Source organism: Equus caballus, unplaced genomic scaffold, assembly GCF_041296265.1.
Source record: "Equus caballus isolate H_3958 breed thoroughbred unplaced genomic scaffold, TB-T2T haplotype2-0000490, whole genome shotgun sequence".
NCBI lineage: Eukaryota > Metazoa > Chordata > Mammalia > Perissodactyla > Equidae > Equus > Equus caballus.
The window spans coordinates 368,426-386,294 of NW_027221894.1; the positions used below are offsets into that span (position 1 = coordinate 368,426).

At 34.2% G+C, this 17,869-nt stretch overlaps 2 long non-coding RNA genes across 4 annotated transcripts in view; one reads left to right on the top strand and one right to left on the bottom strand.

The window, feature by feature from the left end:
• The window catches only part of LOC138922139 (uncharacterized), an 85,198-nt gene that overhangs the window by 40,346 nt on the left and 26,983 nt on the right, over positions 1-17,869 (top strand). The gene's annotated exons all lie outside the window — the stretch shown is intronic.
• The window catches only part of LOC111769009 (uncharacterized), a 62,011-nt gene that overhangs the window by 28,329 nt on the left and 15,813 nt on the right, over positions 1-17,869 (bottom strand). Inside the window, exon 1 of one of the 3 annotated variants that reach the window (XR_011435218.1) lies at positions 13,146-13,188. The exons of the other annotated variants lie outside the window; for them this stretch is intronic. This is a non-coding gene — a long non-coding RNA (uncharacterized lncRNA). Of the gene's footprint in view, positions 1-13,145; positions 13,189-17,869 lie in introns of those variants that run through there. 3 annotated transcript variants of the gene reach the window in all.

Here is a 17,869-nt window from a genome sequence, read left to right on the forward strand (position 1 = left end):
TAAAATGGGTATAGAAGGAAAGTACCTCAACATAATAAAGGCCATATATGATAGACCCACAGCCAACATCATACTCAATGGACAAAAGCTGAAAGCCATCCCTCTGAGGACAGGAACAAGACAAGGGTGCCCACTTTCACCACTCCTATTCAACATAGTTCTGGAGGTGCTGGCCAGAGCAATTCGGCAGGAAAAAGAAATAAAAGGAATCCAAATAGGTAACGAAGAAGTAAAACTCTCGTTGTTTGCAGACGACATGATCTTATACATAGAAAACCCCAAAGAATCCACAGAAAAACTATTAGAAATAATCAACAACTACAGCAAAGTAGCAGGGTATAAAATTAACGTGCATAAATCAGTAGCATTTCTATACACTAACAATAAACTAACAGAAAAAGAACTCAAGAACTCTATCCCATTCACAATAGCAACGAAAAGAATAAAATACCTTGGGATAAACTTAACCAAGGAAGTGAAGGATCTATACAATGAAAACTACAAGACTCTCTTGAAAGAAATAGGCGATGACATAAAGAGATGGAAAGACATCCCTTGCACATGGATCGGAAGAATAAACATAGTTAAAATGTCCATACTACCTAAAGCAATATACAGATTCAATGCTATCCCAATCAGAATCCCAAGAACATTCTTCACAGAAATTGAACAAACAATCCTAAAATTCATATGGGGCAACAAAAGACCGCGAATTGCTAAAGCAATCCTGAGCAAGAAAAACAAAGCCGGCGGAATCACAATCCCCGATTTCAAAACATACTACAAAGCTACAGTGATCAAAACAGCATGGTACTGGTACAAAAACAGGTCCACAGATCAATGGAACAGAATTGAAAGCCCAGAGATAAAACCACACATCTATGGACAGCTAATCTTCGACAAAGGAGCAGAGGGCCTACAATGGAGAAAAGAAAGTCTCTTCAACAAATGGTGCTGGGAAAACTGGACAGCCACATGCAAAAGATTGAAAATTGACCATTCTTTTTCTCCACACACCAAAATAAACTCAAAATGGATCAAAGACCTAAAGATTAGGCCTGAGACAATAAGTCTTTTGGAAGAGAATATAGGCAGTACACTCTTTGACATCAGTTTCAAAAGAATCTTTTCAGACACTGTAACTCCTCAGTTGAGGGAAACAATAGAAAGAATAAACAAATGGGACTTCATCAGACTAAAGAGCTTCTTCAAGGCAAGGGAAAACAGGATTGAAACAAAAAAACAGCTCACTAATTGGGAAAAAATATTTACAAGCCACTTATCCGACAAAGGGTTAATCTCCATAATATACAAAGAACTCACACTGCTTAACAACAAAAAAACAAACAACCCGATCAAAAAATGGGCAGAGGACATGAACAGACATTTCTCAAAAGAAGATATGAATATGGCCAATAGACACATGAAAAGATGTTCATCATCGCTAATCATCAGGGAAATGCAAATCAAAACTACACTAAGATATCACCTTACCCCCGTTAGATTGGCAAAAACATCCAAAACCAAGAACGACAAATGTTGGAGGGGTTGTGGAGAAAGAGGAACCCTCATACACTGTTGGTGGGAATGCAAACTGGTACAGCCACTATGGAAAACAGTATGGAGATTTCTCAAAAAGTTAAAAATAGAAATACCCTATGACCCAGCCATCCCATTACTGGGTATCTATCCTAAGAACCTGATATCAGATATCTCAAGAGTCCGTTGCACCCCTATGTTCATTGCAGCATTATTTACAATAGCCAAGACGTGGAACCAGCCTACATGCCCAGAAACTAATGATTGGATAAAGAAGATGTGGTATATATACACAATGGAATACTACTCAGCCATAAAAAAAGACGAAATTGGCCCATTCACAACAATGTGGATGGACCTCGAGGGTATTATGTTAAGCGAAATAAGTCAGTCAGAGAAAGACGAACTCTATATGACTCCACTCATAGGTGGAAATTAGTATATTGAGAAGGAGATCTGATTGGTGGTTACCAGGGAAAAGGGGGGGTGGGGGGAGGGTACGGAGGGGGAAGTGGTGTACCCACAACATGACTAACAAAAATGTACAACTGAAATCTCACAAGGTTGTAATCTATCATAACATTAATAAAAAAAAAAAAAAAAAAAAAAAAAAAAAAAAATTTGTGGGAAGCAGGAAAGCAATGCTTAGAGGGAAATTTACAGCATTGAATGCATGTGTTTGAAGAGGAGAAAGATTTAAATCAATAATCTAAACGTCCTCCATAGGAAAAAGGAAAAAAGAGAAAGTTAAATATAAAGGTAATCAGAGGGGCCGGCTCTGTGGCTGAGTGGTTAAGTCTGAGCGCTCCGCTGAGACCGCCCAGGGTTTCGCCACTTAGGATCCTGGGCGCAGACATGGCACGGCTTATCAGGCCACGCTGAGGCAGTGTCCCATGTGCCAAAACTAGAAGGACTCACAACTAAAATATACAACTATGTACTGGGGGGATTTGGGAAGAAAAAGCAGAAAGAAAAAAAAGAAAAGGTAATCAGATGAAAAGAAATAATGAAAATTAGAATAGAACTCAATAAAATTGAAAACAGGAAATCAATAGGGAAAATCAACAAAATCAAAACTGGCTCTTTGAAAAGATGATCAAATCAATAAAGCTCCAGCCAGACTAAGAAAAAAGAAAAAGAACACAAATTACTAATATCAGAAAGAAAAGAGGGGATGATACTACAGATCCCATGGACATTAAAAGGATGATCAAGGAATATCACACAAATTTGATAACCTAGATGAAATGGACTAATTATCTGAAAGACACAACCTACAGGAACTCACTCAAGAAGAAATGCACAATCTGAATAGGACTATATCTATTAAATAATTGGCTCAAAAATTAATAACTTTCCAAAACAGAAAGCACCAGGTCCAGAGGGGTTCATTTGTAAATAAACCAAACATTTAAGGAAAAACTTTTACCGAATCTCTACAATTGCTTTCAAAGGATAGAGTCAGAGGTAATACTTCCTAGCTCATTCTCTGAGGCCATTATAACCCTAATATCAATGCCAACAAAGAGATTACAAGAAAAGAAAACTGGTGACCAATATTTCTCAAGAACATAGACACAAAAATGCTCAACAAAATATTGGCAAATCAAATTCACAAAAGTATAAAAAGAATTATACATCACAACTAAGTGGGATGCAAATCTGGTTCAACATTTGAAAAATCAATTAATCTAATCTACCATGTTAATAGGCTAAAAGGAAATACCACATAATTATATCAAGATATGCAGAAAAAGCATCTGACAAAATCTAACACTATTCATGATAAAAGCTCACAGAAAACTAGGAACAGAAGATAACTTCATCAACTTGATAAAGAAGATCTGCAAAACATCCTCAGCTAACATCATACTTGATGGGAAACTCAGATCTTTCCCACTAAGATCAAGAACAAGCAAGAACGTTCCCTTTCACCTCCAATCTGATCATCATCTGGAAGTTCTGGCTGACACAGAAAGACAAGACAAGAAAAAAAAAGATACACATATTGGAAAGGAAGAAATAGAACTGTGTTTATTGGATGACATGATTGTCCATGTAGAAAATCTGAAATTATTGATAAGAAACTTCCTTGCACTAATAAGCAATTATAACAGGGTTTAGGATAAAAGGCTAATATACAAAAGTCAATCACTTTCCTATAAACTAGCAATGAACAAATGCAATTTGAAATTAAAAACACATTAGCACCACAAAATATTAAATGTTTAGGTAGAAATCTAAGAAAATATATACAAGATCTATGTGAAGAAAACTGCCACACATGTGGTATACATATACATATATATATATGATGATGCACTGTATCAAAGAAGAATTAGATAAATGGAGAGATATTCCATGTTCATGGATAGGAAGACTCAATATCGTCAAGATGTCAGTTCTTCCCAAATTGATTTATAGAGTCAATGCAATCCCAATCAAAATCCCAGAAAATATTTTGAGGATATTTACAAAGTGATTCTAACGTTTATAGAGAGGTAAAACCCAGAATAGCTAGCTCAATATTGAAGAACAACAAATTTGGAGGACTGACACCACTTGACTTCAAGACTTACTATAAAGCTATCATAATCAAGACAGTGTAGTATTATCAAAAGAACAAACATGTCAATAAAATGGAAAAGAGAGCCCAAAAATAGACCCATATAAATGTAGTCCACTGATATTTGAGAAGGAAGCAAAGGCAATACAAGGGAACAAAGGTAGTCTTTTCAAGAAATGGTGCTAGAAATACTGGACTTGTACATGTAAAAAAGTAAATCTAGACATGACCTTACACTTTTCACAAAAATTAACTCTAAATGGATCACAGACATATGCGAAAAAACACAAACCTACAAAACTCTTAGAGGACAATGTAGGAGAAAACCTAGATGACCTTGGGTATGGTTATGCCTTTTCAGATACATCAAAGTAACGATATATGAAAAAACCAATTGATAAACTGCACTTCATTAAAATTAAAATTTACTACTCTGGAAAATATCGCTTCAAGAGACAAGCCACAGACTGGGAGAAAATTTTTGCAAAACACATATCTTATAAAAGAACTGCTATGCAAAATATACAGAGACTACTAAAACTCAACTATAAGAAAACAAACAACTACATTAAAAAATGGCCAAAAGACCTGAACAGATGCCTCACTAGCAAAAATATATAGATTGAAAATAAGCACGTCAAAAGATGTTCAATATCACATATCATTAGGGCATTGCAAATTAAAATGAGATATTACTACACACCTTTGACATTAGAATAGTCAAAGTCCAAAACACAGAGAGCAGCAAATAGTGGAAAGCGTGTGGAGTACCAGGAACTCTCATTCATTGCTGGAGGGAATGCCAAATGGTACACCCATTTGGAAGATATTTGGGTAGCTTCTTTAAAAATTAACATATCATACAATCCAGCAATCATGCTCTTTGGTATTTACCCAAAGGACTCAAAAACATGCCCACACAAAAACCTGCATGCAGATATCAACAGCAGCTTTTTAAATGGTTGCCAAAACCTGTATGCAATCAAGATGTCCTTCAGTAGATGAGTTAATAAAAAATGATGATACATCCAGACAATGGAATATTATCCAGCACTCAAAAGAAATGAGCTATCAAGACATGAAAAGTAATGAATGAACACTAAATACATATTACTAAGTGATGGAAGCCAGTCTGAAAAGGCTACTTACTGTATGATTCCACCATATAATATTCTGGAAAAAGTAAAACTATGGAGACCCAGTAAAAAGATCTGTGGTTACTAGGGGTTAGTGGGGAAGGAGGGATGAACAAGCAAGGACAAAAGATTTTTAGGGCAGTAAAACTATTCTGTAAATTGTGGATAGAAGTCATTCAACATTTGTCAAAACTCGTAGACTCTACAACACCAAGGATGAACCTTAACGTAGACTATGGACTTTGGGGGACAATGTTGTGTCAATGGATTGTAGCAGATGGACCACTGTGCTCAGGATGTTGATAGTGGGAGAGGTTGTGTATGTGTGGGAACAGGAAACATTTGGGCACTCTTTAATTCCTACGCAATTTTGCTGTGAATAAAACTGTTCAAAAAATAAAGTCTGTTAATTAAAAAGAAGGCAAAGATTTGAATATTTTAATATAAAATTTCTTATATTTATAATACTTAGGATCCAATAGAAATATGACCATGTTTGAATTTCACCTATAGGCATATTTCTTACTCCTAAGTACAGAGTGTTACACACTATAGCAGAATTAAGGACAGAGCTTATCCACTTCCAGACTATTTCTGTTAGAAAATCAAATACATGTTTTTAGAGATGAACTGGTGAGGAACCAGATTAACTAGTTTGGGATCTTACTGACTTTTGCAGGATTAATGACTTCTTAGTGCTTAAAGCAATACATCCTATAATTTGTAGAATTGAAATATATATTCAAAGTGATCTCTTCAATCCACTGATCTCTTCATTCTCCACAGGTAGTTGTGGAGATGGTAACAGAAAATATTTTGAAAAGAATAATTGAAATTTTAAGCCTCATTTTTTAGGAAAACTGCAATTTTTAAGTAGATAAATGTGTATTAAATTTGCGGTGAAAATTTTATGAACAAATAATGAAAGGATATCAAACATATCTATATATGTTAAAAATAAAACTATTTTATAATTCTCTACATACATTTTATTTAAAGGTAAACAGATTTATATTACGCATGAGATCTGACCTAATGAAAGGATTACCCTGAAAATGTTCCACATATTCAGAAAGTCAATTCTCAAAATTTTGATGACATATTTAGCTAATTTCCCATTGATGTCATTGATTTATTTTCTCATGCCCCGATCTGATTCTATTAGGTGTACTTAGCCTTTACTAAGGGAAATATTTAAAAAAGGTGAGAGATGGAAAGAGCAATGTTCAACTGAGTCACTCTGATGCATAGAGGGAACATCGGTATAAATGGTGTTTGGAGTAAAATCCACTTAAACATTTCTCTCTTTTTTCCTTCTGTGCATTAAATGGTTTCTTTAACATATGTCCATAGCATTTCTATCCATGGGTAAACATTTTGAGAATTGCAGCATGTATAAAACCATGGAAATGAAATTCATATATTTAAATTTTTACGTTTACTTGATAAGTAGATAAAAATAAATAAAAAGACTAAATGATGTATGGACAAACATAATTTGTTAAAGAAATTACTCTCCTTAAAGATGAGTTGGGGGGCTGGCCCCGTGGCCGAGTGGTTAAGTTCGCGCGCTCCACTGCAGGCGGCCCAGTGTTTCGTTGGTTCGAATCCTGGGCGCGGACATGACACTGCTCATCAAACCACGCTGAGGCGGCGTCCCACATACCACAACTAGAAGGACCCACAACGAAGAATATACAACTATGTACCGGGGGGGGCTTTGGGGAGAAAAAGGAAAAAATAAAATCTTTAAAAAAAAAAAAAAAGATGAGTTGGAATCATAATTCCAATGAATAGCAGTTTTTCAAAGAAAAAATAGTTATCTAGATTGATAGGGAAAGCAAATATTCTAGTTTCATATTTATGCAGAACAAAAACAATTATTTTTGGTTTCTTGGTTCAAGAACATTTAAGTAAACTTTAAAACATGAACTAGTTCATCATGTTTATTTATTTACCATTACCTTCCTTTGGGGAAAACTGAGCCTCCTGCAAAAGACAGTCTGACTTTAATAGAGTTGTATTTATTCTTTTTGCAATTAAGACTTTTCCTTCTATGTCATATGGCCTGAGGAAAAAGTAAACTATTCAGGAGAAGTATATGGTCTTTGTTGGGTCAGGCACTCCATCTATTTAGTATCTGGTATATCTCAAGCATCTAGCACAGCTCGTGACACACAGTAGATGGTCAATAGTCATAGTTTCATGTCGTATAATAGTACGTTGCAGTTACTGACGTATAGTCCTTCCTATTGAACTGTTTTCTTTTTAGTGTGTTCTAAAATTCAGTTCTGAGACAAACAAATATTAATACTTTTAAAAATTATGAGTCCATGGAAGGAGTATGGTTTCAGGTTCTAATTCTACATTTACAATTTATTTGTTGTGATACCTTGGGCAAGTCACATAATTTCGTTCGACTTCTGAAAAACTGACATTAAATAGATAACTGTATTAATACCCCATTGCTGCTGCAACCAATAACCACAAATTTGGTAGATTAAGGCAAATCTATTATCTTACAGTTCTGGAGGTCAGACGCCAAAACCAAAGTGTTGGCAGGGTTCCTCCCAGAGAGTCTAGAGCAGAATTCATTTCCCTGCTTTTTTCCAGGTTCTGGAGGTCACCCACGTTCCTTGGCTTATGGCCCCTTCCTCCAGTCGAGCATGTTCAAATCTCTCTCTCTCTCCCTCATTCTCTCCGTTTCCCTCTCCCTCTACTCCTGTCAACACATCTCTGTGTGACTCTCACTCTCTTGCCCTCCTTCTCATGAATAACCTTGTGACTGCATTTGTACCACCTGGACAGTCTCCCCATCCCAGGCCCCTTAACTTAGTTACATCTACAAAGTCCTTTTAAGGACTTTGATTAAAGTAATATAATCACAGGTTCTAGGGGTTAGGATATGGCTATCTTCAGAGGGTATTATACAGCAGACTACATTATCACCTTAAAAGGTTTTTAAGAGGATTAAAGAAGTTTGAATATATGAGCATTTGGTATAATGCATTGACCTTATTGGATACATTTTGTATATGTTTATATCTATCTATCTAACTATCGACATCCTTTTTATATCTGTTTATTAAAGTTTTCTCTAACCAACAAATTAAGTAATACTTTAACATTTTAATATGTTGTACTGTATTTTCATGTGGCTCATTTGTGAGAACACGGTCATGAATATGAATGCAATATTTATTTTAGAAAACTTTCTGAAGTTGACTTTTGGAAGGTTGAAATATTTAACATTAACATTTTAAAATCAAGCAATGAAACACTGAAATAGATTTGGAGGCTTAATAGAAAAATATTGAAATCACTGGAGTATAGTATTTTGGCAGAGTGTCTAATTTTACACAATAATGGATTGTGCCTCAATGTTACACTTCAGCCTGTTCAGCCAGAAATTGCAGTCTTATTGTGTCTGTGTTGCAAGCTTTACACGTTCCTTTCTTTCCCTTTCGGAAAGGACTAAAGTAAATAAATATGGCATTTCATTCTTCACCATGACAATTTTCACATTTGTCATCTTTTATAATAAAACAACCCCCAAATCTATTCTTCTTAAGTAAATTTGTATACTCCAGTTAATGATTTTGTTCAGCTAGTTAAGCATGTGATTGTATGTTCCATGACATAAGCTCCTACTGATCTCTACAAACCTTGTAAAAAGTCACAATGTCTAGAAAAGCAGTGCAGCAAATTCTAATTTTACTGAGTATGTAATACGTGTTTAGCAGTATGAGATCCTCTGAGAAAGTCATATTGAAGTTAACCTTAACACAGAGGAAATCTTAGTGTCACACTTGAAAAGAAGACTGCAGTGCATATTTTCCTCATAAAAAAATTTCCTCCTCATATAAATGCCATGAAATCTAAATTCACAGAATAAATTTATAAGACTTAGTTCACGGCACTTTCTACTATCTATGACTTCAACTATAAAACATCAATTGATTCTGTAGTGTGAGCTGAGTCATAGCTGATAGAGTACAATGGTGAATATTTAGGATGGCAGAACCAACTGCTAAATATACACACGCACACACACATACACACACATACACACAACATTTAAATTGTCATCAATAGGGTAACATAAAAATCGATATTGTATGTTCAATAGATATGGTACATTGTGTATAGTACACAATAAACACAGATATTTTATATTCAAGTACATATTGTACATCAGTAAAGATATTTCTTTCCGATAGAATTAAGTGAATATGAGCTTAGAGAAGTGACAGGAAATATTATTTAGATAAATATAAATTGAAGAACATAACTCAGTGCAAATTCACAAGAAATATTTTGAATGAAGACCATTACTATATTTTGTTATATGTAAAAATATATGTGGCTCTTACTAATATCATGTGTTAAATATTGATATTTTTCAAGAAAAGCCCTATAACAATGGCTCTATTAAAGAAAATAAAATCAGTGTTCATTATTCTCTTGTGTAGAAATTTTGGATAACTATGTTCACTCTAATAATATAATATTTTTCTTATTAAAATTACCTTCACCCTTATTTCTTCACAATCATTAAATTACAAAACATAAGAAAGAAAATGGTAAACATATAAATATTCACTGCTAGTGGAGTTAAAATCAAGGAAAACCCCATAGGGATGTGAGTAGACTAGTCATATTCTGAAATATGAATTCAAAAAGAGAAATTTTTTGGAAATTTACTAATTTTTCTTTAATTCTATTTTCTTAAGGACTATGAGTCATGGCTTTGAGGAATAATATCTGCTGTAACTAAACTTAGCTCATGATAGACACAACATTGTTTTATTTGTTCTCTAAACAGTAAACGACAAGAATATTGTCTGGAAAAGCATTGATCTAGCTAAAGGTCTAATAACGCTCATGTAATGCTCTCAAATTTAGATTTTAGATAAAATGTTTTGGCAAACTGAAGACACAGAGAATTAGAAACTAGAATGGCTCTTCAAAATGTGGGTTTTGGTGTTGGACTGAATGAAATAAAACTCTAGCTCCATCATTAATTAGTTGTGTGAGCTTAGAAAATTCATTTAATCTCTCTTTGGCTATTTGTTCACCTATAAATGGGCATAATTATGCCGTAATTCATAAATGTATTTGTGAGAATTAATTGTTTGTTCTACTTTCTGCTACATATTGTATATAATGAATTATATTAATAAAATGTAATAGTATTATAATTTTCATTATTACTTCTTTAAAGATATTTCTCATGATTCACATTTAACTTTTATTTCCTTACATGCATATTCTCTGACATACTTTCCCTTTTTCACTTCTATTTTTTATTATCATTTGCCAACTTTTTTGTAAGAAATGTGATTCTTGTTTAAATGTTTGCATTTATTCCCCTATGGTTCAATGTAATGTGCTTTGGGCTTGTTTTAAAATTATTGTTTATAATATATAAAATTGTATAGTATAATTAAAGGAGGAATATCATTTGATTTGGTATTTGGGTGGTGATGGGGAAAAAATGTAAAATGGAGAAAATTTAGAGTCCAAAAGATAAAAGAAAACAAAATTTGCAGGAAACAAAATTCTTCCCTCCTCCAAAAAGAAAAAACCAAGTAGGAATCTATACTTTGCTACACTGATAAAATAAGTTAATATTGAACTAGGAATATTATAAATTATCACAAATCCTCAGAATGGAAAAAATCTACAAAAATTTCTTCTAAAAATTAGAATTCAAGATCAACACACTTCATCTGATGAAAATTTTTGCCAAAATCTACAATGAAGCAGAAAACTCTGTCAGATAACACTTTACACTAAGTATACTCAAACCAGCATTTGTGGATATGAAAAACACACTGACACAGGAATTATTTTAAACTCAGAACAAAAATGGACAAAATACAAAAAATGAAAGTTTGTTGAACTCAGAAAATAATGAAAGAAAAAGATAAATTCAGAGATAAAAACTAAAGTGAGAAAAGGGGAATTAAAATTTTGAGGGGTATTGAATAAAGGTAAAAGAGAGAGAAAAATGAGATAAAGTAAGAGTTAAAAGTTTCTGAAAATTAGATAAAAAAGGAAGATGGAAAAGAGGGAATAACCTTTACATAATTGCTGTCCCTGGGGAAGTGGGGGGAGCAAAAACTAAACAGTGGAACAGAATTAATATCTGAAACTATAATCCAAGAAAACTTTCCAGAAATAAAAGACTTGAATCTGGATATTGAAAGGACCCAGGAGTCACCTGGAATGTTATCCTAGAACAATCACCTGCAATATATATCCTAGAAAAAAAAATTAGATTTCAAGATAAAGAAAAAATCTTCAAATTTCCAGGCAAAATCAAGTAACATAGGATAAAACAACTAGAATGACATTAAACATACAAGAGCTTAGGGAATTCTATCCCCACAAGATTCTCTTGAAGAATCTACAAGAGGATGTTCTTTATCCAACCAAGACAGGATGGCAAAAGGACTGCTGTGAACATTTAACATTTATATATTAATATATATCAGATCAAAGATGGTTATGGGAGTGGAAGACTAACGCACAAATGTGTATGTTTATGATAAAATAACGCAACTAAATAACACTGGTAACAGAAAGAAAAACAAGGAAGAAGAAGAATCTCACTGATTTTTTATAGGAAATATGTGAGATTTAATGTGTACCATTTAAAAATGACAAAATGCTTCAAAACACAAGAGAGAACTTAAAGGTTTAAGGTATAATTGCAAAGGTAACTACTGGAACAAAAATACAAACCTTCTTAAATATCAATTTACTTTAATACAAGAGAAAATAATACACATCTGGTAAAGAATGAAACAAGGCACAAGTACTATATTACATATAATTATAAAATAGTATAATGGAGTGGAGACTAAATTTGTCAGTCACGTAGAAAAACATAATTTTCTTAGGTCACAACTAAAAAAAGGAGTTTTTCCTAATCGAGCTCACAAAGCAAGATGTATTTATAATCTGTATAAAAGAGGCATACCTATTCAAAGTGAATTAGAAATACTAAAACTAAAGAGTGCCCAAAGTCAAATCTGAAAAATGGAAACAAGAAAACAGTGGAGCAAACAATCTTTATATTTAAAAAAGTATAATTCAATGGGGCTGGCCCCGTGGCCGAGTGGTTAAGTTCGCGCGCTCCGCTGCAGGCGGCCCAGTGTTTCGTTAGTTCGAATCCTGGGCGCGGACATGGCACTGCTCATCAGACCACGCTGAGGCAGCGTCCCACATGCCACAACTAGAAGAACCCACAACGAAGAATACACAACTATATACCGGGGGGCTTTGGGGAGAAAAAGGAAAAAATAAAAAAAAAAAATCTTTAAAAAAAAAAAAAAAAGTATAATTCAAGTCAAATGGTATTAAATATTAAAGGTACATTTTAATGCTACAAGTCATAATTTACAATTAAAATATATGGGCTAAATTACCAAGAAATTATCTCTATGAAGGAAAAGCCACAAAAGATGCAATGTAACACACGTAGAAACACAGCAATTCTAGGAGAAAGAGTACAAGAAAAATCTAATGAACAATAACAACAAATAAACAAGGGTATAAATGACATAAAGGTAATCAATAAAATTAATGTAAGAGCTATAATCAAACTTTATTCCTCACATTTGACAATATACCTTTTTAGCAAGAAAAAAAAGGTGCCCCTGTGGCAAACACAGTTCATTGCCTACCCGCATCTATTCTCACTTTCATCCTTCTTCATTTCCCCATAATGCCTTGCACCTGTGGTGACCACGTGACCCAATACTGGCCAGCAGGTGACAAGGCATTTCTGTACGGAATTTCCAAGATATTGTTGCTACTGCTGATGTCTAATTCTGTTGTTTTAATTTTGGGGAGGAGGGAGACAAAGACTTTTTAAAAAGATATCTTACATTTACCTGTTTGAAAGGAGAATCATGAAGCTACAGGAACCATTACAATACCATAGAAATAAATGGCACACTTAGGAATGTTGGAGCAAGAAGGTAGTGGGAGGCTACAATACTTGCAACATTGAGAAGCCTCCCACAGACTCTGGACCACCTACTTTGAGGCATTTTGTTACAGGAGAAGAATAAATCCCTATTTGTTTAAGCCCTTCGAGTTGAATTTATGTTGCTTGAGTGTAGCCAAATATAGTGTAAATAATACAATTTATAACTACAACTATTCTATCTTTGTAGATGTTCAATTTTATAGATGTTAGTCTAGAGGATGCAGTGACTTTAATAAAACTGGAGGTTCTAAGGAACTTTGGTTTCCTGTGAAATTTTTATATTAAACTCCCTTCAGTTATCAACATTGATGCTCTCATTGAGATATCTTAATGCTCAGTTTTTAGCACTCAGTTTCAAGGACTAGAGTGAATGAAAAGTTCCTTGTGTTTTTCCTCAAAACTGTAAATTAACAAATGAGAATTTTGGTTTACACAGTTATTTCTCTTGGAAAATTTGGCTTTCGCTAAATTCTACTGAAAATAGAGGCACATGTGTGGTGATGGATTATAATTAGTTTTTGGGTGGTGAACATGATGTAATCTACACAGAATTCAAAATATCTGATGAGGCACACCTGGGAGCTATGTAATATTATAATCCAATGTTACTGCAATAAAAAAATAAACTGTAAATTAACAAATGAGAATTTTTCTTCACAGTTCTTTCTCTTGGAAAATTTGGCTTTCACTAAACTCTATTGAAAATTAACATCAATATGGTGGGGGTTGATCACTTTGTTTATATAACTTGCTGCTGTAAATTACTCTTTTACTTAATTCTTTATAGGATGTCCTCTAAAGTATTTATCTTCTTCATTAAGAGTACTTCAAAGTAGTTTAGGGAAAGGACCAAGGAGCAAAAAAGAGAAAATATGTTGTGAAAAGAAAGTTTAATTTCAGGCTAAATCAATATTCAAAATACATACTAAGACCTGTTTGAAATAACTCTGTTAAATATTTTGGTTAAAAATTACCTTTTCTTTGTGTGTGAGACAGTGAAAATCTGAAATTTCTAGTTGTTCCTTTCCCTTAGGATTCTTGTCTATCTGGCTTATTTCCTTAATTAAATGCAAAACACCAGAATTAGGGATACACTTTATCAAAGGCTGTTGGTGGAGAGTGGTTTTAGATACTTACAAATTTAAAAGGCTTTTTCTATGGCCTCTCATCCACTTTATATAGCTGATAAAATTTAAATAGAAATAAAAAGGGGAACAAACTCTCTGAAGCAGAATTACAACAGTGGCAGGAGTCACAGCATATTTTGGCTAAAGGATGTTATCCTTTCAGGGTTGAAATTGTGAGCTCAAAATGATAGCAAGAGTGAAGAAAAATTTCTAGCAGTTGCAAAGGTATTGGGATTTAAGTAGACTTCAGCAATTTTGAAGAAGGAGAGATTGAGTTACACATGGCATACATTGAAATACATTAGGCTTTGAGAAATAGAGATTACTTAGGACTTGTGAAGGAAAATGGAAAACTGTAAAATTTATCCAGAATATAACATTCTATTCAATGTGGAAAGAATGTGTAAGATTATCCTGAATGTGTCTCTGAGTGTGGTGACTAATATGTATCTCAGCATTTAGTGCACTTAAAAAGAAGGAAGAAAAGTAAAAGAGCAATGGAGGAGCACGGCTATGCCACTTGCAAGATAAAATGGAATCTCAATGTCCCTTTCAATGAGAATTTTTTTATTTATTTAATTAACGTAAGAAAAAAGAGGCCAAGAACTTTTTCTTTGAAATGTTTCCCCATCTCTCCTCCAAAGTATGTGCATGAATTTATATTCAAATAGACTAATATGTTTTGATGACATTTAAGATAATGAAAGTCTGAATATATCAGCTGAGACTACAGTACTTTGCACCAAACATTCCTGCATTAATTCATCACATGTTTATTCAGCCTCTAGCCATCTGGATGCCTGGGATACATCTATGAGAGAAGTACATAGTGATCCCTTTTTGGGGGACAGGAATTGGCCACCCCAAGATATGTCTCTTTGGCGTGAGGATTATTTTGGGCTGGTTACTTTTGAAAACTGGAGACAGGAAAGAGACTCAGAAAAGTGGAATTTACTTACCCTTTGTTAAGAGACATTTACATTGTAAAGGAAATCTCCTTCTGTAAAGGTATCTCCCTCTCTGTACCAGGAAGGAGGGATGACCTTATCGCTAAAAACTCTTGATAAATCAATGTGGAAGGCAAGGACTTAAATCTGTATAATCTGGTAACCTCATATAACTGACTCCCCCCACCCCAACATCCTCCTTTGTCTTTAGTTGAGGAGGGTATTTAAGGTGGTGGCTTCAGCCATTTTGGCGAGTTGCTCAGCTTGCCTGAGCCTCCCCCATGTCTACATGTTATAAAGCTTTGTTTAATTTTCTCCTGTTATTCTGTCTCATGTGAATTTAATTCGTTCTCTGGCCAGAAGAACCCGCAGCAGGTAGAGGAGACGTCTTCCTCCCCTACACCTTCCATATTCCATAACGAGGGAACAGGTGGGTGGCAAGAGGAGACAGACAATCAACACTAAGCATAAAAATTAGCATAGTATATAGTATATATGAAGTTGATAAAAATCTTTGGGAGAAAAAAGTAGAACACGAAAGAGAGATTAGGTGTGATGTGACTATTTAATACATTGGTATCTTCAGTTAGTTTTGTCTCGGAAATAGACACTTGGATCATACCAGCTTCAATGATATCAGCTTCCCATTCTAAATGTCTGTAAGTCACAACCAGAGCAAGGACAATAGAACCCCTTCCCCAGCCGCCACCCCCTCACCCCAGCAAAACTCTCAATAAACACTAAAGTGACAACTGAACTAAAATTGACAGAGGACAGTGCTGCCCTGGGTGAGGAAATGTGCTTTAAGACAGAGAAAATACTCACCTCTTGTCGGTAATGTGGTAACAAATTACTCTAAAGTGGATCTACATCACAAGCACCAGAACAGAGACAACTATTTCAGATATTTTTTATGACAAGAAAAAATAGGTTGATAAATCTTTGTCCGAATATTAAGGAAAAGAAAAATCTGAGGATCGCTGTATATAGGAAAGTTTCCTAAGAAAAATACTTAGGAAAATATTGAAGAATCAACAGAGTATTGAAGCACCACATGCACGGTTAGTTGAAGAATCTAGATCATTCTTCATATGAATTAGTCTTAGTGAACATTGCAAAGGAGTTTTCTACCTATCATTAAATTTATCGTTAAAAGGGCAAAATAGCGTTATGAGTATAGGTAGTTTATTGAGATGTGCTATATCTGATAAGCAACTGATGTTTCAAAGATGAGACATGGCCTTCAAACGTTTTAAGTCAATTAGAGGAAGAAGCTCATCTTGAATCTGAAAAGGCATGTTTGAATTTTTCAGAGAAAGTTACTTATAAACACATCTTTTGCTCCTATGAAGCTTTCACCACTGATAATGAAAGTGTTTTCTACTAGTTGGTGAAATTCTTCTCTAGTAAACGTCAGAAAATCACGTGCCTATGAGTTTAAGCATACAAGAAATGGAATGACTAGTTGTATGATTTCATAAAATAAAAGAGGTGATCTGACCGGTTCTGTCATTACGGATCTATAGGTTTATCTGAAGATATTAAAGTTATTTCTTTATTGGAAAGTTACACTATTTACTTTACATAAAAGAAAGAGAACATGTGGCTAGAAAAATTTTTTCAATAATCCTGCCTTCCAGATTTGTTTTGTTAACCCAATATATTTACCAGATGAATATTCAAAACATAAAGCATCATTAAAGAGATTTATTTTAAATCTTGGAAAATAACAGTCAGTAATCTGTTTTTTAAACATAACAGGCAATAATTATTTAAAAGCAAAGTATGATTATCTTTAAATCTTTTACATTCAGTTGATGAGATAGATCAAATTGAATCTCAGTGAGACATTTTTTATAAATGTCGTCTGGTGACTAAAATGTGTAAATTTTCTAGAAAGTTCTCCAAAACACTTAACAGAAATACTTAAAGCAGTGCACTTTAATTATTTTATGCTAATCCAATGAGAGTAGATTGGAAGTACATTTAAATGATGAAAAGATGTCTGCATTTTATTGTGCTGGTGGAAAAGAGGCCAACGGTAATGTTTCCAAGGGCACAACAAGTCTGAGAACACTCAATAGCAGTAATGAAGGAATCCGGTTTGATACTTTTAAAAATACATTTCAGGAAGAGAAAAAGCAGTTGGAAGACTGAAAGTTGAGTTTGATTCAACAATGGCTTTTTTGTTAACTCATTTTTTTTTTTTGTGAGGAAGATTAGCCCTGAGCTACCATCTGCTGCCAATCCTCCTCTTCTTGCTGACAAAGATTGGCCCTGAGCTAAGATGCTTGGCATGCCCATCTTCCTCTCCTTTATATGTGGGACGCCTGCCTGGCACTGCATGGCTTTTAAGTTGTGGGTAGGTCCACACCCGGGATTTGAACTGGCAAACCCTAGGCCCCCGAAGGACACAAACTTAACCCCTGCACCACCAGGCTGGCCCTGATTCAACAATGACTTTTGAAAAATTCAGCCAATTTTCACTAATTCATTCATTTGCATAGATTCTTCCCAGCATCTCTATGGAAATTATTTATTTTTTAAAAGAT